The sequence below is a fragment of the Ranitomeya variabilis genome, chromosome 3, assembly GCF_051348905.1.
Source record: "Ranitomeya variabilis isolate aRanVar5 chromosome 3, aRanVar5.hap1, whole genome shotgun sequence".
In the NCBI taxonomy this organism is placed as follows: Eukaryota; Metazoa; Chordata; class Amphibia; order Anura; family Dendrobatidae; genus Ranitomeya; species Ranitomeya variabilis.
In genome coordinates, this window is record NC_135234.1 from 16,230,761 (window position 1) to 16,256,499 (window position 25,739).

At 44.0% G+C, this 25,739-nt stretch overlaps 1 protein-coding gene and 1 long non-coding RNA gene across 3 annotated transcripts in view; one reads left to right on the forward strand and one right to left on the reverse strand.

The window, feature by feature from the left end:
• The window catches only part of LSAMP (limbic system associated membrane protein), a 906,496-nt gene that overhangs the window by 734,845 nt on the left and 145,912 nt on the right, over positions 1-25,739 (reverse strand). The window lies entirely within an intron of this gene.
• On the forward strand, positions 255-1,310 carry LOC143817890 (uncharacterized). The gene is made up of 3 exons (XR_013224195.1): positions 255-357; positions 478-765; positions 1,017-1,310. It is a non-coding gene; the product is annotated as an uncharacterized LOC143817890 (long non-coding RNA).

The following is a 25,739-nucleotide window of genomic DNA, read 5'->3' on the forward strand; positions in this document are numbered from 1 at the left end:
AAATACAAATTTTTGATTAATTGGAATCACTTAATCCAGAATGCCATAATTTTGCTGGACTCTTATAGACCATAGTGGATTAAAAATCTATAAAAAAATCACACTACGCTCAATCTTCACCTGACTCTGCCACCGCCGTGACCCCCAGTTCTCCACCGGCTCCCACTCCGGATCTGGTCTCCACTTCGCTCCTCTTACATTACATTATGACATCACAGTCAAAAGGGACAATCAAAATGAACGTCAAGGGCTAGGGTTGACGAGGAAAGCAGAGAAGACCAGAGGCGGACGGGAGCCGTAGGGAGTGAGCGGAGAACTGGCGGGGAGCTGAGGCGGCAGAAACAGGAGACGGACGAGGTGACTAATTTACTTTATTGTATTTTAACTCTTTCCTGGTCCTTATAAATAAAGAAAAAATTGGATTTGTCGAATTAACCAAAAATTCTAAATTGCTTGTTTTTTTTTTTAACCCACCAGTGTCAGGAGACTTCATGGTATAAAATACAAGAGCTTTCATGGCAATCGGAGCTCATTAAAGTCACATCCAATAAATCTGATGCAAATCAAATTTTCTGGCTGAGTTGAGGTCAATTTGCCAAACTCTGATTTTTGGCAGATTCGCTCTTCTTTGCTACCTGGGAGCTAATATTATATTACTGGGAGCTCCAACGCCAGAGAGCAGACACAGTGTAAGAGACGCTGGGGTCAACGACAGCACAAATCTCCGCTCCTCGCACCAGGAAACACCGGCACATGGAAAAAACGGTAAAAGAAAAGTTTGTTGTGCATTTATTAGCAATTCACTCCTATGTACTGAACTGACGTCGCAAATTATCCCAGTGATTGAAAATTCCACTATTTTTCACTTTTCCATCCCTTCCTGCACATGACGAAGTGGGGGGTGACATATCCTCTATTCTCTGATTATTACCCCTCGGCATTTTACGACCCTGTCGCTCTCGACAATTCGAGAATCACAAGGAATTTTCATAACAACAATGTGAATTTTCAAACAGACAACACTCTGCGGTCTCCTCCGTGATCGGCTCCTGCTAGGAAAATTTACAGCGGGAAGCACGAAGAAGCGCCAAGAAAGCTGGAGGCAACGTCCATCTAAAGAGGAGAAGCGAACATAAAAGGAGAAATTATACCAAAATGAAGAGCGACGAGGAGTCCTGAAGATCAGGCAAAGAAACACACAAAAAGCAAGAGCAGATTCATTACGTTTTAAGACCTTGACATTCTATTATATTATTATATATTCTCTGCCAGCAAGATTGATGGAGGACTCATCCAACCCAGTCAGCTATGATGTACTCCTGGATTATAGCAGCATTATTACGGTAGAATATAAAAGACAATATTAAATATTACAGTAGTTATAATCTTGTACATAGGAGCAGTATTATAATAGATATATTCTTGTACATAGGAGCAGTATTATAGTAGTTATATTCTAATACATAGGAGCAGTATTATAGTAGTTATATTCCTGTACATAGAGGCAGTATTATAGTAGTTATATTCTTGTACATAGGGGCAGTATTATAGTAGTTATATTCTTGTACATAGGAGCAGTATTATAGTAGTTATATTCTTGTACATAGGGGGCAGTATTATAGTAGTTATATTCTTGTACATAGGAGCAGTATTATAGTAGTAATATTGCTGTACATAGGAGCAGTATTATAGTAGTTATATTCTTGTACATAGGAGCAGTATTATAGTAGTTATATTCTTGTACATAGGGGCAGTATTATAGTAGTTATATTCTTGTACATAGGAGCAGTATTATAGTAGTTATATTCTTGTACATAGGGGGCAGTATTATAGTAGTTATATTCTTGTACATAGGAGCAGTATTATAGTAGTAATATTGCTGTACATAGGAGCAGTATTATAGTAGTTATATTCTTGTACATAGGAGCAGTATTATAGTAGTTATATTCTTGTACATAGGGGCAGTATTATAGTAGTTATATTCTTGTACATAGGGGCAGTATTATAGTAGTTATATTCTTGTATATAGGGTGCAATGACTTAGTAGTTATATACATAGAAATTAAGCTTTGCTATAACATATATGCTTGTGTATACTGGCAGCAGAGTGGATATACCATAGGTGATACTTGGCAGCTGCACAGGGACCCAAGACGTAAGGGGTCTCACTTCCAACTCTGAAACAGTAACCAGCGTTTTCTAAAGAGTGGCCCATATACTGTTCTTGCACAGGGGCCCTTTTCTGCCCGTGTCTGGCACTGGCAGGCAGCATTATAATAATACTGATATGGATAAAATAATTGGCTTGGTTTAGAAGACCAACAATTTGCTGGTTTGTTACCACTTCTGTCATCATTCCCTGAAAGCATTGACCATTTGTTCCATCCTTTATCTTTCACGTTGGTGTTTGCATAGTTCTCCTCTCTATATTGGATACAGCAGTCATTTGTATCATCTCGATCACACATTTGATGGTAATAACCAGGTGCCTTTTGCTTATTACCTGTATATTTGACTAACACATGAGACCTGCTGGGAATACATTGTATCTCATTATCTTGTCACATCCGTTTGTGCATCTGAAGAAAGTGAAGATGTTAATTTATCATTGTGAAGGCTCGAAATGGCCACCGGAGGGTCTACATACAGCCGCCTGCATTGGTCAAAAAAAAGCCTTTTTCTATTGTATCCTATAGAGCTTCATGAAGACAATTCTGGACGCTTTCGTGGGTGGCTGCATTTCTCCAGGTGTCTCCTGAGTGGGCCCAGGAGTGGTGGACCCCATAAGAAGAAACAAGTTACCTATTGATACAGTACAATGAAACATGGGCGCAAAAGAAAAGGATGAGAAGAGGAGACATGGTGCCACGGGGGAGACGGAGGACAATGCGCATTTCACGTTGAACAGCATTGGCGATACCTTCACCGGATGAGTGCCAAATTTCCATGATGGTAATTAGCTGCGGTGCTCTGACAGATCATTATGAGAACATTAGCAGGCATTAGTGAGAATTACCCATTCTTCACACATTGATTACGTGCCATCTTGTGCTCGTTAGCATATCGGCATCTAAAAGCGCCACTTAGCCTCCCTCTCGCTGCCCGCATCATTTCGCTGCAACCTGCGGAGGGGCAAGCGCCACCTGAAAAGTGAGCCCTCGTATGCAGCGTCAGGCGCGGGAACAAAACCAACAATTATGACGGCGGGAAGGAAAAAAAAACAATTAAATGAAGATTTCACGCCATTTAGACTCATTATGCTACACATTAACCCTTCACATTCCAGATAACGAGCAGAAAATCGTGTTCTGGGCGCAATTTGAGAAGAAACCTCAGCAGAAATATATGAGAATGTGCAGCACATGGATTTGCTTTTGAATATTTCAAAAAAAAAATTTTCTCCACTCTTTAATTTTATGTGTAGTTTCAGTTTTATTCCATAAGGAAACAGCTATGATCAGTGACTCCATCGTCTAATGAAGTCCGGGGTACTCTGATATCTCCTCCACAATATAAGAGGCATAGACTGATGCTTGATTAACATTAGAGAACAAACAAGGTTATGAAAACCAAGGAGCCCACCAGACAGGTCAGGGATAAAGTTGTGAAGAAGAGAGAAGCAGACCTACCGTAGGTAAAAAAAAAAAATAGCCCAAGCTCTGAACGCCTTAAGGAACACTATTAAATTCATCATCCAAAAATGAAAGAGTATGACACAACTGAAAACCTACCAAGACATGGCCGTCCAGCTAACCAGACATCCCAAGCAAGGAGAGCACTAAAAGATGAAGCAGCTGGGAGGTCCATGGTCAGTCAGGAGGACCTGCAGCGATCCACAGTTCAGGTGAGAGAATCTGTCCTCAGGACAACTATTAGTGGTATACTCCATAAATCTGGCCTTTATGGATGAGTGACAATAAAAAAAGATATTATTGAAAGCAAACCATAAGAAGCCCCATTTGCAGTTTTTTTAAAAAGCCATGTAGGGCACACAGAAAGCATGTGGAAGAAGGAACTCTGGTCAGATGAGACCAAAGAAGAACATTTTCATGTATATACAAAACGTTATGTGTGGCAGAAAATTAGCACAGCACATCACCCTGAAAACACCATCCCCACCGTCACACATGGTGGCAGCAAAGCACTGACTCAGGGTCTCAACACAAATACACCTTGCAATTTTCAGATTTACATTTATAAATTATTTAGAAAGTATCGCATAATTTCCATGATCAAATACTTGCTACTTTGTGTTGGTATCACATAAAATCCTATTAAAACACCTTAAACCATTATTAAACCCTCATGGTTTCTCCTTTCTTACATTGTCTCTAGTTTCGGTTCCTGGTTCAGGCCCCGGTCTCTGGTCCTGTGTAGCTGATGAGCTGTGTAGTGAGCATAGCGCCGTCTGGTAGAGCAGCTTTCTGGGCTCTCTGGTAATGTACTGACTTCAGGATCTGTTTCTCGCCTAACTCATCAGACCTTTCACGGTTAGAAATATCGCCATCTCCTTCACCCTTGTGTGGAGCTCTATAAAACAAAGGATGCGTCCGGCACGTTGTGTTCTCGCCGGCTGTGTTGGGCGCTGACAGCTCCCTCCGACCACTGCTGATGGATGGGCTAGGTGCGAGGTAACTCCAGAAAGGCCATCTCTCTAAAGTGAAATTTTCATCAGATCTGAATTTGTCTTCTTTGTCCTGACTTTTTCCGTCCCACCTGCCCATGGTCCTCTTTGATGATCCAGACAATGCCCAGGTTTATCACATTTGTTTTTTCTAGAAAAATGCTTCAAGGAAAAGTCAAGTGAAATTTTGTCAGTCTATGATATGATGATGCCCATGTTCTATATCTACCTGATGTTACAGCAGTGGTGGGCAATTAGTTTTCCCAAGGGGCCACAAGAAAGACCATGACTGTTGTGGAGGACTAATAGGCTGAAATTATTTTTCTGCTCAATATTAATATTAACATATTAATTAGAATTATTTACATTAAAATTAATTGCATCACTTAATATTGAACAGCATTAAGTATGCTGACCTCCCCTATATACCGTATGAGCCCACACAGTCCACTATATACTGTATGAGCCCACACACAGCCACTATATACAGTATAAGCCCCATATAGCCTTCTATGCACAGTATTGAGCCCCCACATAGCCTCCAATATACAGCATGAAACCCTAAATTGCCCCTATATACCGTATGGGTCCACACACAACCCCATATATACCGTATGAGCCCACACACAGTCCTCTATATACTGTATGATCCCCCACATAGCCACCATATACAGTATAAGCCCCCACATAGCCTTTTATATACAGTATCAGAACCAACATAACCTCCATATATATAGTGTGAGCCTCCACCTAGACTCTTATATACAGTATGAGCCCGCATATAGCCTCTGATATAAAACAGGTGCCCCACATTGCCTCACCATATACTGTATGAACCCCCAAATACCATTACTATATACAGTATGAGCCCCCACATATACAGTGTGAACCCCACATAACCTCCATATATACAGTGTGAGCCTCACATAACCTCCATATATACAGTGTGAGCCTCACATAGACTCCATATATACAGTGTGAGGCTCACATAACCTCCATATATACAGTGTGAGCCTCACATAGCCTTTATATATACAGTGTGAGCCTCACATAGCCTTCATATATACAGTGTGAGCCTCACATAGCCTCCATATATACAGTGTGAGCCTCACATAGCCTCAATATATACAGTGTGAGCCTCACATAACCTCCATATATAGTGTGAGCCTCACATAGACTCCATATATACAGTGTGAGGCTCACATAGCCACCATATATACAGTGTGAGGCTCACATAACCTCCATATATACAGTGTGAGCCTCACATAGCCTTTATATATACAGTGTGAGCCTCACATAGCCTTCATATATACAGTGTGAGCCCCACATAGACTCCATATATACAGTGTGAGCCCCACATAGCCTCCATATATACAGTGTGAGCCTCACATAGCCTCCATATATACAGTGTGAGCCCCACATAGCCTCCATATATACAGTGTGAGCCCCACATAGCCTCCATATATACAGTGTGAGCCCCACATAGACTCCATATATACAGTGTGAGCCTCACATAGCCTTCATATATACAGTGTGAGCCCCACATAGACTCCATATATACAGTGTGAGCCTCACATAGCCTCCATATATACAGTGTGAGCCTCACATAGCCTTCATATATACAGTGTGAGCCCCACATAGCCTCAATAGTGTGAGCCTCACATAACCTCCATATATACAGTGTGAGCCTCACATAGCCTCCATATATACAGTGTGAGCCTCACATAGCCTTTATATATACAGTGTGAGCCTCACATAGCCTTCATATATACAGTGTGAGCCCCACATAGACTCCATATATACAGTGTGAGCCCCACATAGCCTCCATATATACAGTGTGAGCCTCACATAGCCTCCATATATACAGTGTGAGCCCCACATAGCCTCCATATATACAGTGTGAGCCTCACATAGCCACCATATATACAGTGTGAGCCCCACATAACCTCCATATATACAGTGTAAGCCTCACATAACCTCCATATATACAGTGTAAGCCTCACATAACCTCCATATATACAGTGTGAGCCTCACATAGCCTCCATATATACAGTGTGAGCCCCACATAGACTCCATATATACAGTGTGAGCCTCACATAGCCTCCATATATACAGTGTGAGCCCCACATAGCCTCCATATATACAGTGTAAGCCTCACATAACCTCCATATAAACAGTGTGAGCCCCTCATAGCCTCCATATATACAGTGTGAGCCCCACATAACCTCCATATATACAGTGTAAGCCTCACATAACCTCCATATAAACAGTGTGAGCCCCTCATAGCCTCCATATATACAGTGTGAGCCTCACATAGCCTCCATATATACAGTGTGAGCCTCACATAGCCTCCATATATACAGTGTGAGACCCACATAGACTTCATATATACAGTGTGAGCCTCACATAGCCTCCATATATACAGTGTGAGCCTCACATAGCCACCATATATACAGTGTGAGCCTCACATAGCCTCCATATATACAGTGTGAGCCTCACATAGCCTCCATATATACAGTGTAAGCCTCACATAACCTCCATATATACAGTGTAAGCCTCACATAACCTCCATATAAACAGTGTGAGCCCCACATAGCCTCCATATATACAGTGTGAGCCCCACATAGCCACCATATATACAGTGTGAGCCCCACATAGCCTCCATATATACAGTGTGAGCTTCACATAGCCACCATATATACAGTGTGAGCCCCACATAGCCACCATATATACAGTGTGAGGCTCACATAGCCACCATATATACAGTGTGAGGCTCACATAGCCTTCATATATACAGTGTGAGCCTCACATAACCTCCATATAAACAGTGTGAGCCTCACATAGCCTCCATATATACAGTGTGAGCCTCACATAGCCTTCATATATACAGTGTGAGCCTCACATAGCCTCCATATATACAGTGTGAGCCTCACATAGCCTCCATATATACAATGTTAGCCTCACATAGCCACCATATATACAGTGTGAGGCTCACATAGCCTCCATATATACAGTGTGAGCCTCACATAGCCTTCATATATACAGTGTGAGCCTCACATAACCTCCATATAAACAGTGTGAGCCCCTCATAGCCTCCATATATACAATGTGAGCCTCACATAGCCTCCATATATACAGTGTGAGCCTCACATAGCCTCCATATATACAGTGTGAGGCTCACATAGCCACCATATATACAGTGTGAGCCCCTCATAGCCTCCATATATACAGTGTGAGCCTCACATAGCCTCCATATATACAGTGTGAGACCCCACATAGCCTCCATATATACAGTGTGAGCCTCACATAGCCTTCATATATACAGTGTGAGCCCCACATAGCCTTCACATATACAGTGTGAGCCCCACATAGCCTCCATATATACAGTGTGAGCCTCACATAGCCTCCATATACAGGTCCTTCTCAAAAAATTAGCATATAGTGTTAAATTTCATTATTTACCATAATGTAATGATTACAATTAAACTTTCATATATTATAGATTCATTATCCACCAACTGAAATTTGTCAGGTCTTTTATTGTTTTAATACTGATGATTTTGGCCTACAACTCCTGATAACCCAAAAAACCTGTCTCAATAAATTAGCATATCAAGAAAAGGTTCTCTAAACGACCTATTACCCTAATCTTCTGAATCAACTAATTAACTCTAAACACATGCAAAAGATACCTGAGGCTTTAAAAAACTCCCTGCCTGGTTCATTACTCAAAACCCCCATCATGGGTAAGACTAGCGACCTGACAGATGTCAAGAAGGCCATCACTGACACCCTCAAGCAAGAGGGTAAGACCCAGAAAGAAATTTCTCAACAAATCGGCTGTTCGCAGAGTGCTGTATCAAGGCACCTCAATGGTAAGTCTGTTGGAAGGAAACAATGTGGCAGAAAACGCTGTACAACGAGAAGAGGTGACCGGACCCTGAGGAAGATTGTGGAGAAGGACCGATTCCAGACCTTGGGGAACCTGAGGAAGCAGTGGACTGAGTCTGGTGTGGAAACATCCAGAGCCACCGTGCACAGGCGTGTGCAGGAAATGGGCTACAGGTGCCGCATTCCCCAGGTAAACAGCGGCAGAAGCGCCTGACCTGGGCTACAGAGAAGCAGCACTGGACTGTTGCTAAGTGGTCCCAAGTACTTTTTTCTGATGAAAGCAAATTTTGCATGTCATTCGGAAATCAAGGTGCCAGAGTCTGGAGGAAGACTGGGGAGAAGGAAATGCCAAAATGCCTGAAGTCCAGTGTCAAGTACCCACAGTCAGTGATGGTGTGGGGTGCCATGTCAGCTGCTGGTGTTGGTCCACTGTGTTTCATCAAGGGCAGGGTCAATGCAGCTAGCTATCAGGAGATTTTGGAGCACTTCATGCTTCCATCGGCTGAAATGCTTTATGGAGATGAAGATTTCATTTTTCAGCACGACCTGGCACCTGCTCACAGTGCCAAAACCACTGGTAAATGGTTTACTGACCATGGTATTACTGTGCTCAATTGGCCTGCCAACTCTCCTGACCTGAACCCCATAGAGAATCTGTGGGATATTGTGAAGAGAAAGTTGAGAGACGCAAGACCCAACACTCTGGATGAGCTTAAGGCCGCTATTGAAGCATCCTGGGCCTCCATAACATCTCAGCAGTGTCACAGGCTGATTGCCTCCATGCCACGCCGCATTGAAGCAGTCATTTCTGCCAAAGGATTCCCGACCAAGTATTGAGTGCATAACTGAACATTATTATTTGATGCTTTTTTTTGTTTGGTATTAAAAAACACTTTTATTTGATTGGTCGGGTGAAATATGCTAATTTATTGAGACAGGTTTTTTGGGTTATCAGGAGTTGTAGGCCAAAATCATCAGTATTAAAACAATAAAAGACCTGACAAATTTCAGTTGGTGGATAATGAATCTATAATATATGAAAGTTTAATTGTAATCATTACATTATGGTAAATAATGAAATTTAACACTATATGCTAATTTTTTGAGAAGGACCTGTATACAGTGTGAGCCTCACATAGCCACCATATATACAGTGTGAGGCTCACATAGCCTCCATATATACAGTGTGAGCCTCACATAGCCTTCATATATACAGTGTGAGCCTCACATAGCCACCATATATACAGTGTGAGCCTCACATAGCCTTCATATATACAGTGTGAGCCTCACATAGCCTCCATATATATACAGTGTGAGCCTCACATAGCCTCCATATAAACAGTGTGAGCCTCACATAACCTCCATATATACAGTGTGAGCCTCACATAGCCTCCATATATACAGTGTGAGCCTCACATAGCCACCATATATACAGTGTGAGCCCCACATAACCTCCATATAAACAGTGTGAGCCCCTCATAGCCTCCATATATACAGTGTGAGCCTCACATAGCCTCCATATATACAGTGTGAGCCTCACATAGCCTCCATATATACAGTGTGAGCCCCATATAGCCTCTCTATATACATACAAATATCCCATACAGACGAAAAAAACATCCCCACATACTCAGCTATCGCCCGTCCCCCCGGCTCTGCTCCTCACTCCTGGGCGCTGAGGCTCAGCAGCAGAGCAATGCAATGACGTACTCGTGTCTGCTGTCTCACGCTGATTTGTGGAAGATGGAGCCGGTGGCCCTGTCCTCCACCAATGTATTCACCATTGTTTGTATCTTGAGGATGCAGATGACAGCGGGTGGCGGTGGATGGATGGTGGGCTGGGGCATGGTGCGGCCCGTGGGCCACTGTTTCAGCCCTTTGGCTGTCTCAGTCTATGGGCCACAGTTTGCACAGGTCTGTGTTACAGAATGGTTTCTACATTGTAACATCTTGAGACGCTCGTCTCCATGACCTATACGTGTCTCCAACGGCAGACCTGAATTTCCTAAGTTTAATATGAAAATGTCCAAGTGCACCACAGTTTTATTTCTATAAGTAAAAGGCTGTGAAAAGTTTAATTTAATCAAATATTTCGGATTATTCATCTCCAAAGTCATCGGGGGCATCACAAGTGTAAGAATAATTTCATTCAGAATTAATCTTCTCCCCTAAAGACTTTGTAACATAATTTGACTGCTGGCATCACAGGAGCAAAGCAATAACAGAGAGGTTACAAAGTAACGCAAAGCGGCCATTCTGTCTACATCATATATACAAAATAGAATTCTATCTATAGATACAGAGGGATAAAAGAAACTGCCATGCACTGCCTACCCCGAGCCTGGTAGTTGGTGATGAAGGAGGAGGCGGACACTGCTCACCCTGGGAGTGGGGACAGGTTATAGCAACATTATTAGAGTATGGGGGCATTTTAATAGGATGGAGGCATTATTACAGGACGGGGAAGATATTTACAAGACAGAGACCTGCACAGGGGACATTATTAATGAAAAGGATCAGGACAGAGGACATGATTAAAGAAAAGGGTCAGGATGGGGATAGTATTATAGGCCGAGTGTCATTATTACAGGATGGAGGACATTTTTACCAGATGGGGCCAGGACAGAGGACATTATTACAGGATGAGGCCAGGACGGAGGACAATATTACAGGATGGGACTAGGATGAGGACATTATTACAGGATGGAGCCAGGCTGAAGGACATTATTACAGGATGGAGCCAGGACGGAGGACAATATTACAGGATGGGACTAGGACGGAGGACATTATCACAGGATGGAGCCAGGCTGAAGGACATTATTACAGGATGGGGCCAGGGCGGAGGACATTTTTACAGGATGGAGCCAGGCTGAAGGACATTATTACAGGATGGGGCCAGGACGGAGGACATTTTTACAGGATGGGGCCATGACGGAGGACATCATTACAGGATGGGGCCAGAACGGAGGACATTATTACAGGAAGGGGCCAGGACGGAGGACATTATTACAGGATGGGACTAGGACTGAGGACATTATTACAGGATGGAACTAGGACGAAGGACATTATTACAGGATGGGGCCAGGACGGAGGACATTATTACAGGATGGGACTAGGACTGAGGACATTATTACAGGATGGAACTAGGACGAAGGACATTATTACAGGATGGGGCCAGGATTTAGGACATTATTACAGGATGGAGCCAGGACGGAGGACAATATTACAGGATGGGACTAGGACGGAGGACATTATTACAGGATGGAGCCAGGCTGAAGGACATTATTACAGGATGGGGCCAGGATGGAGGACATTTTTACAGGATGGAGCCAGGCTGAAGGACATTATTACAGGATGGGGCCAGGACGGAGGACATTTTACAGGTTTTGGCCATGACGGAGGACATTATTACAGGATGGGGCCAGAACGGAGGACATTATTACAGGATGGGGCCAGGACGGAGGACATTATTACAGGATGGGACTAGGACTGAGGACATTATTACAGGATGGAACTAGGACGGAGGACATTATTACAGGATGGGGCCAGGACGGAGGACATTATTACTGGATGGGACTAGGATTGAGGACATTATTACAGGATGGAACTAGGACGAAGGACATTATTACAGGATGGGGCCAGGACGGAGGACATTATTACAGGATGGAACTAGGACGGAGGACATTATTACAGGATGGAACTAGGACGAAGGACATTATTACAGGATGGGGCCAGGACGGAGGAAATTTTTACAGGATGGAGCCAGGCTGAAGGACATTATTACAGGATGGGGCCAGGACGGAGGACATTTTTACAGGATGGAGCCAGGACGTAGGACAATATTACAGGATGGGACTAGGATGGAGGACATTATTACAGGATGGAGCCAGGCTGAAGGACATTATTACAGGATGGGGCCAGGACGGAGGACATTTTTACAGGATGGAGCCAGGCTGAAGGACATTATTACAGGATGGGGCCAGGACGGAGGACATTTTTACAGGATGGGGCCATGACGGAGGACATTATTGCAGGATGGGGCCAGAACGGAGGACATTATTACAGGATGGGGCCAGGACGGAGGACAATATTACAGGATGGGACTAGGATGGAGGACATTATTACAGGATGGAGCCAGGCTGAAGGACATTATTACAGGATGGGGCCAGGACGGAGGACATTTTTACAGGATAGAGCCAGGCTGAAGGACATTATTACAGGATGGGGCCAGGACGGAGGACATTTTTACAGGATGGAGCCAGGCTGAAGGACATTATTACAGGATGGGGCCAGGACGGAGGACATTTTTACAGGATGGGGCCAGGATTTAGGACATTATTACAGGATGGGGCTAGGACGGAGGACATTATTACAGGATGGGGCCGGGAGGGAGAACATTTTTACAAAATAGAGGCCCAGATGGAGGACATTATTACAGGGTCCCTTATTTTTGATCAACTTGCTAGTGGGAACTAACATCCAAATTTTGCTTTTGGGCCTGTCAGACTTTAGTTCCGCCACTGGATACCGTAGAGCTGGATAGATAGAGGACACGTGAATGACATTGTTATCTGATTGTTGCCAGATTATGTCATCTGACTTGTGTAATAGGTGTCTACAATAATGTGGCGCCTTCTGGTAGCCGGAGTTTGGGATCTGCGCGGTTCTCGGTGTTCTTCGGTCGCTGAGTCATCACTGAGCGATTTCTTGTAATTTGTTGCTTCTGTTATTATTATTTATTATTATAGCGCCATTTATTTCATGGCGCTTTATCAGTCCTGAGTCCTGACACTCAATCTGCGGCCTGAAATCCGGCGTCACCGCCCGCGATACCTGAGGTTGGGATGTGCAGCGCTCCGCACTTTCCGCTTCCTGGGGCTAATTCCCTTTTGTTGGCTAGCTCGCCGCGGAGAGGCTGATCCGATGGTTGTGCGCTCCGTAATTACTGGATGATATCCCAGATCTAGTTAGAAATGTTAGGAGGAAATTCTGGATGTCTTGGGGAGAAGAAAGCTCCGTAGTTTAGGATTTACGGCACTTTGTAGCGGTATTTGTATCATTCATCATGATTATTATTATTACTACCATTATTATGGTTATACGGAGCCAGGAACAGGAGCTTAATGTCCATTATTATCTACTGATGTAGCAGAGCTGAACGTACTAGGTCTATCCTCTGCGTCAAGGAACTGGAGACTATGAAACAGTTTTTATTGCAATCCCATAAGAAACCATAATATGCCATGATGAGCTGTGCATGACAAACTGAGCTCCGCTACATCTTTATAAAAGAGGCATTTATCAGCCATGGAGGAAAGCTTAGTTTGCCATTCCTAAGAGTTCCTTTTCTTTGTGGTTTTACATGGGATTTCAGAAAAATCTGCTTTATTACCTTATTATGTAGAGTTATAATGGTAAGAACATAAGAAATAGTAAAAGTTTCTTGGTTTCTTTTCTGCATTGTGACCACAGATGACACAGAAGGATGTCCTACAGTTGAAGGTGGAAAGCCTCCATGGATACATTGTGTCCAATAAGTTCTACTCTGCGACACCACCTGGTATTTAGAGGAGGAAAGAACATCTTCAACCCAAAGATAGAAAAAAAGAAGCCAGGGACTTCTAGTGTTTTTGTAGAGTCGACAAAGTCTTGGACAGAAAGGGAAAGAAACAAGTAGATGCTTCATCAGATCTAGCTGGACCTTCTCAAGTGACCGGAATGAAGCTTCTGCTCACTTTTGACATATAGTAAGAAGATCTAGTCCAACAGAGGAGAGAAACAGAAGGAAATAAAAAAGAGTATCAGCAAGATAGATGAAGACAACCACAGGAATCGAGAAGATGACAGTGAGAAGCTTGAAGATGCCAGAGCACCATACTTAGCGTTCTGGAGGAACATTGGTCTATAAGGAGCCAAGAGAAACATAGAAGAGAAGTTAAACTAAGTGTTGGACAATAAAGAAAAATGTGAGGAAGAAATATTAGGTATTTGACCTCAAGTATTATCATTAACCTTTTAATTCATGGATAATGAAAATTCTTAACTACATCCAAACAGATCTTCACATCAAAAGTCCAAACCAAGACCAAACTGAATTTGAGAAGGTCCAGATTACCGGAGAAGACAATTAGGAGGAAAGGAAACAAAATGAAGTGACTAGCAATAAGAAAAATTAAGTAATCATGGCTATGGAGCCTGTACGTAACCTCAAATGAAACCTAAAAAATGTATTGATGGTGTTGACCTTTGGTGTTGGTGTAGACCTGGCAAAGACTTGGAGAGCAAGAGAAAGGAACTGGTGAATCCTTGAACACATAGAGCTGGAACTCCTCAAGTAACCAGCATGAAGCTTCATCTTACTCCTAGACATAATAAGAAGATCATTTCTAGTGAATAAGACAATCATAAAGAAAAAATCAAAGAGGAAGAGTAGCAGCAAAATGGATGAAGACCACCACAAGAATGATGACATCGTGATGAAGCATGAAGACCTCGGCACACAAGGGAGGGTATTCTAGAGGAACATCGTTACTATGGGATTCATCAGAAATACACAAGTGATATTAAAACAAAATCTAGAAAATAATGGAGTCAGAGAAAAAATACTTAGCATTTAGCCTCTGGTGTTGTCATTGACCTTTTAATTCATGAAAATAATTTAGAAGATAAAATGTAAGCTTACTTTTTTAGGTCAAAGGAGAAGACTTAAGCTTCATCAAATATTGTACTTAGGTCTAGCTTATAGGGGCAGCAAAAGAAACAACTAAGATGAGACGTAGCAACAAGATGGATGGAGACAACATCAGGAATCATGAAGTCATAAAGCCTGAAGACCAGAAAACACAATAGAACATAGTAATGATATTTTATCCAAATGTAGCAAAATGTATTGACCTAGTTGACCTCTTAGGGTTGGCTCAGACTTATCTAAATGTTGGAAAATGAGGAAAAGTCTTAAAGAAGATCAGGTTGGATCTTTGATCTTTCCCTTAAATCACAAATGATCTGACTGAAGCTTCATCATATATCAAGAGAATTCTCCTGCTCATTGGAGAAGACAATAATGGAGAAAGGAAATGAAGACCAGAAGTGGCAGCAATGTGGATGGAGAAAGCAACAAAATTCATGAGATAAAGCATTTTGGAGAACCTTTGGTCCCATGATAGACATAAGAAACACAGAAAAGATCTACAATAGATGCTAAAAGCGGACAATAAAGAGACAACGCGTGAAAAGTATGAAGTCATTGACCTTTGGTGTTGACATAGATTTGACAAAGCCAGAAAGGAAAAGAACCAAACAATCCTTGACTAGAGGGTCGTTCCTCTTAAAGACTTCAACACAAGACAGGGCCAGATCACCATGGACCAAACCCAATATCTTATTCCTTGCATATTGTGAGAAGAATCAACTAAATGGAGAAAGGAAACAAAAAGAGAAAGATAAGGAGTAACATGAAGATGTGTGGGGAGAACCAGAGCAATCATGAGGACGCAAGATTGGACATCATAAAGGAACCCTATTATGTAATACCGTTCCTCTGACATTCAAGGGTCAAAGCTTTCTCGATGGCCCAGATTGCACCTCATCCACTGGAAGCTCTTCCACCTGTTGGTCCCAAGACTACACCTCCCATGGTGTCGTGCATGTGTCATTGTTCAGGCTTAGAATCCCGAGACTTGTCTTCTTCCATCCAGCAGTCATACGGTTACTGTTGGATCCCTCTCGAAAGCAGCCAAGTCTGATTTTAATAATTGATAGTCGGTCGGCTTCCTGACCACCATTAGCGCAGAGCCCTTTCTTAAAGGAATCACGCAATCTCCCAGCGAAACGCATCCCGGGCCGGGGCAGCCACATGCAAGTAATTGGTAGAAAGGTTTTCTGGGTGTAAATGGCCTGAAGATTCCACATCTTTTATTCAAGAATTGAGTTTGGAAGGAGGCGAGAAATGGCCGACTACAGAGTGAATCTCACCGAACGCCATAAGTGAGCGCGGGATAGGAAAGAGGAGGCTTCCCTGAGAGAGCACTGACCCAAAACTAATCTACAGACTGCACAGCAGATATAGCAGAGCTGTGCTGGTCATCTGGTCCACCCATGCTCAGGTGCACACTGACGCTTTCCAATGCAATATTATAGCACTGCAGATGATATTTTCCATCACTTAGTCCTTACAAGGCACAAAGAGGCACAGTAAGTAGCACATTCAGCTCTGCTACATCTCTCCAGCTTGCATTTCATATCACTGAGCACCGTGTTTGTCACTGGGCTGGGTCACTGATTCTGCTAGTAAGGGAAAGGTCTCTGCAACTTCAGCACCACATCCTGCAAGGACAGCACCTATGTAATACACACAACTAACCATCAGGGGGCAGTAGAGAGGTAACCCACCTTGCAGATTGAGATGTAACCATAAATTGGCAGAACTGTGAGTGCAGTTCTGGTTGTGACTGGAGCATAAGACCCAAAAGGAATTGTGCGTCATGACAAACCCATCTGACCCGCTGAGCTCTGCTACATCCAAAAAATGCATCATTTCCCCTCCTCTCTTATAGTGACCATGAATAATGCAGGTATTGACAGCTCGGACTATTTACACGGATGATTGCAACATTGTATTCTCCAAAGTGATAAAATATGAAGCCGCAGTAGATCGGCGCAGATTCGGGTCACACCGGGGCGTCCGCCATTATTACTTGGGTACAGATGACATAGCGGCGGTTTTTACACTTGGTCACCTAAGATGAGATGTGACAACCACTTAGTGATCCGCGGTCACAGTGTCGCGTCATAGATGGTCCACTGTCACATGGATCCAGACAAGGAGGAAATACAATGTAGCAACCTGGGGATACAGCAGGGATTTAAAGGAGAAATGACCTCAAATACAGGATTACCCAAGGAGACGATCTCATGACTCAAGGGTTTAGCTCTATAAGTAAATGATATCCCAGTTCCTATACCCCTTCTTAAAGGGACATCAGGACACCCACAGTCTATGTGCGCTATTATCTCAGTTGGAGGTCACAATTTGGGGGTTAATTATCCCTTTTTGAGCCACAGTGACTTTTGATCTGAGTGGCCGCCATGTATCACTAAAATTCCTTGCAGTAATCAAGAACCTGTCCCATGCAGCCCGCCGATTAAAGGGGATGTCTTGTGTGAGTCAACCCCTTTAAGTAGTCAGATTTAGAGAATCCAATGAATGTTGGACTTTGGGGGTCACAAGGTGTTTTGGGTGAACATGCAAGAAAAGGGTAAGGCAGAAATGGGAGAAGCTACCCCTCTGATACAGAAATGAGCCGTATGATGTCGACCCCCATATTGAGGAGAAATTGCAAACCGAGAGGAGGTCGTGGGTGAATCCTGTGTAATGGGAGCACCTGACAGCTCTCAAATGTAATTTATGGGGGACCATTGGTTTTCATGGCCTAGAACTGCAACCTAGGAAGTGATGAGGGTCTATCAGGGGTAAAACTCCCCAAATTAGGAAGAAAAGTAACAGTGGATGTGAGTAGTCACCTTCTCATCAGAATAAATGTCCTTAAAACAATGCACAAAACTAGTGATAACTTAAAAGAGATCTAAAAAACAACAACAAAACCTCTAGAAAAAAATCTTTAAAAAATCCTCTTCTGTAAAAGTCTTGATTGCTGTTTTTTATATGGTGCAGGAAACACTGAGCTCTGATCTCTGCCGCACCGTTCATGGATTCTGTGAGAGTCTGATGTAGGAGAACACGATCCCCCGGAGAGTCCGGACCGAGGGGCTCAGATCTCACCGCTGCTCTGTCAGCAAAGGTAAAGATGAAGCAGATCCAGTGTCATCACACAGAATGCACATTATTCCCGGGCCGAATCCTTAACCCTCATGTTACTAAATAAAGGGCACTGAATGGGCCGTAGAAATGTAAAAATCACTGCGCTGTGTCCCTGTTATATCTATTCTCAGACTGCAGCTGTGACACAGGGAAAATCATAAAAAGCTGGAAAAGGAGCAAATACACCAAAAAATTAATCAGCCATCAGATATACCGTACTCATAGGGTATTGCAGTACATTACATTACTGATCCTGAGTTACATCCTGTATTATACCCCAGAGCTGCACTCACTATTCTGCTGGTGCAGTCACTGTGTACATACATTACATTACTGATCCTGAGTTACATCCTGTATTATACTCCAGAGCTGCACTCACTATTCTGCTGGTGCAGTCACTGTGTACATACATTACATTACTGATCCTCAGTTACATCCTGTATTATACCCCAGAGCTGCACTCACTATTCTGCTGGTGCAGTCACTGTGTACATACATTACATTACTGATCCTGAGTTACATCCTGTATTATACCCCAGAGCTGCACTCACTATTCTGCTGGTGCAGTCACTGTGTACATACATTACATATCCTGAGTTACCTCCTGTATTATACCCCAGAGCTGCACTCACTATTCTGCTGGTGCAGTCACTGTGCACATACATTACATTGCTGATCCTGAGTTACATCCTGTATTATACCCCAGAGCTGCACTCACTATTCTGCTGGTGCAGTCACTGTGCACATACATTACATTGCTGATCCTGACTTACATCCTGTATTATACTCCAGAGCTGCACTCACTATTCTGCTGCTGCAGTCACTGTGTACATACATTACATTACTGATCCTGAGTTACCTCCTGTATTATACTCCAGAGCTGCACTCACTATTCTGCTGGTGCAGTCACTGTGTACATACATTATATTACTGATCCCGAGTTACATCCTCTATTTTACCTCAGAGCTGCACTCACTATTCTGCTGGTGCAGTCACTGTGTACATACATTACATTACTGATCCTGAGTTACATCCTGTATTATACCCCAGAGCTGCACTCACTATTCTGCTGGTGCAGTCAATGTGTACATACATTACTGATCCTGAGTTACATCCTGTATTATACTCCAGAGCTGCACTCACTATTCTGCTGGTGCAATCACTGTGTACATACATTACATTACTGATCCTGAGTTACATCCTGTACTATACTCCAGAGCTGCACTCACTATTCTGCTGGTGCAGTCACTGTGAACATACATTACATTACTGATCCTGAGTTACATACTGTATTATACTCCAGAGCTGCGCTCATTTTTCTGCTGGTGCAGTCACTGTGTACATACATTACATTACTGATCCTGAGTTACATCCTGTATTATACTCCAGAGCTGGACTCACTATTCTGCTGGTGCAGTCACGGTGTACATACATTACATTACTGATCCTGATTTACATCCTGTATTATACCCCAGAGCTGCACTCACTATTCTGCTGGTGCAGTCACTGTGTACATACATTACATTATTGATCCTGATTTACATCCTGTATTATACCCCAGAGCTGCACTCACTATTCTGCTGGTGCAGTCACTGTGTACATACATTACTGATCCTGAGTTACATCCTGTATTATACTCCAGAGCAGCACTCACTATTCTGCTGGTGCAGTCACTGAGTACATACATTACATTACTGATCCTGAGTTACATCCTGTATTATACTCCAGAGCTGCACTCACTATTCTGCTGGTGCAGTCACTGTGTACATACATTATATTACTGATCCTGAGTTACCTCCTGTATTATACTCCAGAGCTGCACTCACTATTCTGCTGGTGCAGTCACTGTGTACATACATTATATTACTGATCCTGAGTTACATCCTGTATTATACTCCAGAGCTGCACTCACTATTCTGCTGGTGCAGTCACTGTGTACATACATTATATTACTGATCCTGAGTTACCTCCTGTATTATACTCCAGAGCTGCACTCACTATTCTGCTGGTGCAGTCACTGTGTACATACATTACTGATTCTGTATTATTCTCCAGAGCTGCACTCACTATTCTGCTGGTGCAGTCACTGTGTACATACATTACATTACTGATCCTGAGTTACATCCTGTATTATACCCCAGAGCTGCACTCACTATTCTGCTGGTGCAGTCACTGTGTACATGCATTATATTACTGATCCTGAGTTAGTAAATAGCAGAACCATAACTCCCAGTGTGCTTGGTCAGGACATGATGGGGTGTGTAGTTTTGCAGCACCTGGAGAATCACAGTTTTGTGATCCCTGTAATTTTCACTGTAGAGTTTGCAGGCAGTCACGGAGATTATTGTGCCTGTTATATATCACCATGAAGGGTTAACTTCGCCATGCAGGTTCGGTGCAGACGATTCGCTACATTTAATGACAAAATGGATCATTTCCAAAGTGACAGAATGTTCTCAGGGATAGAATCCATCATTGCACTTTACGGTCTGGACGGTGCCAGTTTGCCCCGGGTAGAGTCACCGCGGGGGCAGCACCAAGTGCGGTCGTCGCCCACTGATGCCATCCATCATTCCAGCCCCGGCAGCGGAGGCGCATGTGTCACTCCCGGACTCCTGCAGGTAAAGTGTTTATGTGGATCCCATAAATGTTATCGCTTCCTACAAACGGTTACATTTTGCATCCTGCACGCCGCGCTGATCTGTGGGCCTCCCAGACCGGCTGGTGATGGCGTCGTATGTTCCGGTGGGCAGACAGCACAGCTGGGCGGCATTCTGCACCGTGCGGTTTAGGAAGTGTCCCCAGTTTAGGAACGTTCTCCGTTCATTTCTAATCAGGCCCTACAGTATATGCTTCTTCTGACTTTTGTGGCTGGGCATTAGTTGGACCAGACGTTACAGGTGGGCACAGAGGAAGCTTCTGCGCCGCCTGTCTGCACTGCAATTAGTGCAGATTCACAAGATGCAGGTCTCCAAAATCTCAAGATCGGAAGAAAAATCTGATTTCCATAGAATGTTCAGAACAGACGAGCAAATTACAGGAAGACGGAGGAGCCTTGAACCCCTTTAGGGTATGTTTCCACGTTCAGGAAACACTGCGTTTTTGACGCTGCGTTTTTCCGCAGCGTTAAAAATGCAGCGTCCAGATGTTACAGCATAGTGGAGGGGATTTCATGAAATCCTGACTCCACTGTGCGTTAAAAAACGCATGCGGTTTTGCCGCGAAAACGCACATGCGGTGCGTTTTTTCAAAACGCAGCATGTTGCTACTATGAGCAAAACACGCAGGTACACCGCAGGTGACCTGCCAGTGACCTCAGGTGCAGTTTTGGTCAGGATTTTACCTGCATAAAATCCTGACCAAAGCCTGAAGCAAAACTGAACGTGGACACATACCCTTATGCACCATAACTGCTGCCGCCATACTCCCTACAGCAGAGGTGTCAAACTGCATTCCTCGAGGGCCGCCAACAGGTCATGTTTTCAGGATTTCCTTGTATTGCACAGGTGATAATTTAATCACCTGCACAGAATGATTCCAGCACCTTGTGGAATGCTAAGGAAATCCTGAAACCATGACCTGTTGGCGGCCCTCGAGGAATGCAGTTTGACACCTCTGCCCTACAGCACCCCTGTACCCACCCTGACTGCGGAGTGCAGCTCTGGCTACAGTAGTGTAGATACAGAGATCTTAGATGGAGACTTTCCCATTGTAGGAACTTAACTGGATAGGTATTAACTTACTGATGGATGGGGTCTGAATCCTAGGACCCCCAATAATGCCCAAAATAGGGCTCTAATAGGCCACAGTAGAATAAAGCACCACTCTGCCCATTGTCTAGAAGACAGTGGGAAACAGCTGAGTGCTCTACTCGGGATCCATGGGCGGCCCCCCCGTGATCACATTCTATGCATAAGACTGGATTACCCCTTTAAGTGATACCAGTATAATCTTATTGGATATGCACCATTTTTATGAGAAGCCTAAATTCTCTGCAGTGATGGCAACATCTAGAATATTCCACCCAAGAAGGGTGTAAGGTTTTGGGGTTGGCTCCTGTGACCCCCGTACACAGATAATCTGACTCTGCTGGGGACTCTCTATAAAATGTGATAGTGTCCGGAGTGTAACAGCGTCAAGCAGCTCCTGTAAAGGGACCCCATTTTTGTTATTGCTTTCAGCCTCCTCATACACATCACTGATTGGAGGAGAAAAAATGGCTCTGACCTATAATTATCCAGAGGGTTAACTCAGTATTAAACTTTTATTTTTTATATGTCACCTTGCTAAGGGAATCTAGTGCCCTCCTGGAAGACGCCACCACGCCATGACTATTCAAATGGCAGCAATGGCATGACTGCAGAGAGATGACGATGTGTCCTGCTCTTTACTAAATAATGGTCACCAGCCAGGTCCTTCACATGTGCGGCAACGTGGAACCAACAGTGTTTACAAATAATAATAATAATAATAATAATAATAATAATAAAATGTTACTTGAAATGGCAGCTGCTGTGTTCAGCACAATGTCTAGGAAACTTATGGGATCCCCACCGGCTCTAAAAAAACATTTGTTGGGTTTACAGAAGAACATATCGCACAACTTTTTAGCCCTTGCAAAGTAATGCTGCCCCTACTGAAGCCCCTTGTGTTTCCACTCACTACCATACTCCTTTCATGGCCCCCATAAAGTACGATGCCAAAAAATGTATCCCCCAAAACAGTAAGATATAAACACAGTGAATTCCTCCACAGTACCCTCCACTCGCACAGTACGATGACCCTGCAGTGCCCACCACAAAGTATGATTACCCCAGAGTGACCCCAACACAGTATGATGGCCCCTAGAGTCCCCAACACATAGTAAGATGGGCCCCAACACAGCCCTCTACACAATGTAATGGCCCCCACACAGTCCTCCATACGGTATGATGGCCCCAAAGTGACCTCAACACAGAATGATGGCCCCATATACAGTATGATGGCTCCAACACAGCCCACTACACAATGTAATGGCCCCCACACAGTCCTCCAAACAGCACGATGGCCCTACAGTGGCCTCAACGCAGTATGATGGCCCCAATACAAAGTAAGGTGGCCACAACACAGCCTACTACACAATGTAATGACCCCAACATGGCCCTCCATACAGTATGATGGTCCCACAGTGGCCTCTACACACTATGATGGCCCCAACACACAGTAAGATGGCCCCAACACAGCCCTCTACACAATGTAATGGCCCTTACACAGTCCTCCATACGGTATGATGGCCCACACACAGTCCTCCATACAGTATGATGGCCCCAAAGTGACCTCAACACAGTATGATGGCCCCAATACACAGTAAGGTGGCCACAACACAGCCTACTACACAATGTAATGACCCCAACATGGCCATCTATACAGCATGATGGCCCCACAGTGGCCTCTACACACTATGATGGCCCCAACACACAGTAAGATGGCCCCAACACAGCCTACTACACAATGTAATGACCCAACATGGCCCTCCATACAGTATGATGGTCCCACAGTGGCCTTTACACACTATGATGGCCCCAACACACAGTAAGATGGCCCTAACACAGCCCTCTACACAATGTAATGGCCCCCACACAGTCCTCCATACGGTATGATGGCCCCAAAGTGACCTCAACACAGTATGATGGCCCCAATACACAGTAAGGTGGCCACAACACAGCCTACTACACAATGTAATGACCCCAACATGGCCGTCTATACAGCATGATGGCCCCACAGTGGCCTCTACACACTATGATGGCCCCAATACACAGTAAGGTGGCCACAACACAGCCTACTACACAATGTAATGACCCCAACATGGCCGTCTATACAGCATGATGGCCCCACAGTGGCCTCTACACACTATGATGGCCCCAATACACAGTAAGGTGGCCACAACACAGCCTACTACACAATGTAATGACCCCAACATGGCCATCTATACAGCATGATGGCCCCACAGTGGCCTCTACACACTATGATGGCCCCAACACACAGTAAGATGGCCCCAACACAGCCCTCTACACAATGTAATGGCCCACACACAGCCATCCTTATAGTATGATGGCCCCACAGTGGCCTCAGCACAGTATGATGGCCCCATATACAGTATGATGGCTCCAAAACAGCCCACTACACAATGTAATGGCCCCCACACAGCCCTGGCACTAATCTCCTCCATGACCTTCCCCAATAGTCATCAGCTCACTGGAGGCCAAAGCAGTCATTGCACGTGGATTCTTGCAGGTAAACCACTGCTTTACACTCCTTGCTGCAGCTTCGGATGTGAGTAGAGTATAGGATGAATCAGTGAAAGTAGCCATTAGGATTATGAAGGTATAATGAGAATTGTCATTTCTGATGGAAGGAAAGCCGTTCTTCAGCTTATTTCCATCTCGCGATCCTCGGTGGTCTCGTCTTTGCGGGGCACGGTGCCTTTTTATGACTTTGCACCCCCCCATAAGACATGAGTAGGGGGCTCTTGTGCACATTGTCTGGGCCCCTCTGCGCTGCTGCAGCAGTGATAAAGTGATTTTTTCTGACCCGGTAATCCAATCTTAACCTTTTAATCTCTTTTTCTTCCAGCTGATGTCCATTCAGTGACATGACGGATGACGGGTGAATAAGAGGGGGAACAAGATTTCATTTCAATCTCCGTCTATGACGCTTCTTGGAGCTGTCAGGTGATGAGCGCCCAAGTCATCATTGCAGTGCGGCGACCATCTGCACCGCAGGGGGTTAAACCAGATGATTAAAGGGAAAGAAGACATTCAGCCTCCTGGCTGTCCCCGCTGATCTACAAGCCTTTGTGAGAAGACGAGCCGATGACTGGCAGATCTCAAGACCATCGTAGAACATTAACAACTGGAGCGTCTTAAAGGGGCGGTGACCCAAATTCACCTTGTATACTGACAGCACTGGGGGCTCTTAAAAGAGTCTCCCCTAAAAAAATAAACATTTAATGAGGTTGTGTATATGAAAAATATGATTTCTTTCCTCCACCAACAGTACCACTCCTGTCCACAGGCTGCTTTGGATATTACAACTTAACAAGTTAATGGGTAAAAAATGTATTTAAATATCCTCCTGCCTAGCTCTCCTCTCCAGGTTCTGTGCTTTTCATGGATAGAAGACGTTCCCTATTATAATCTACAGTAATAATAACATGTCTATGCTATTTCCTGGACTGTTTTTTGCAGGCAGCATTGATGACCAGGGCCAATACAAGTCTCCGATTCCGAGAAAAACATGCGCAGCGCATGGCTGGCACCAGTGTGCAATCTACGTGATATCTGTATTTAACACTGCAGAAGAGAAGAGAAGCTGTCATCCATTCATCTGTCCATCCATGAAAAACACTGGTGACATTGATAGTAA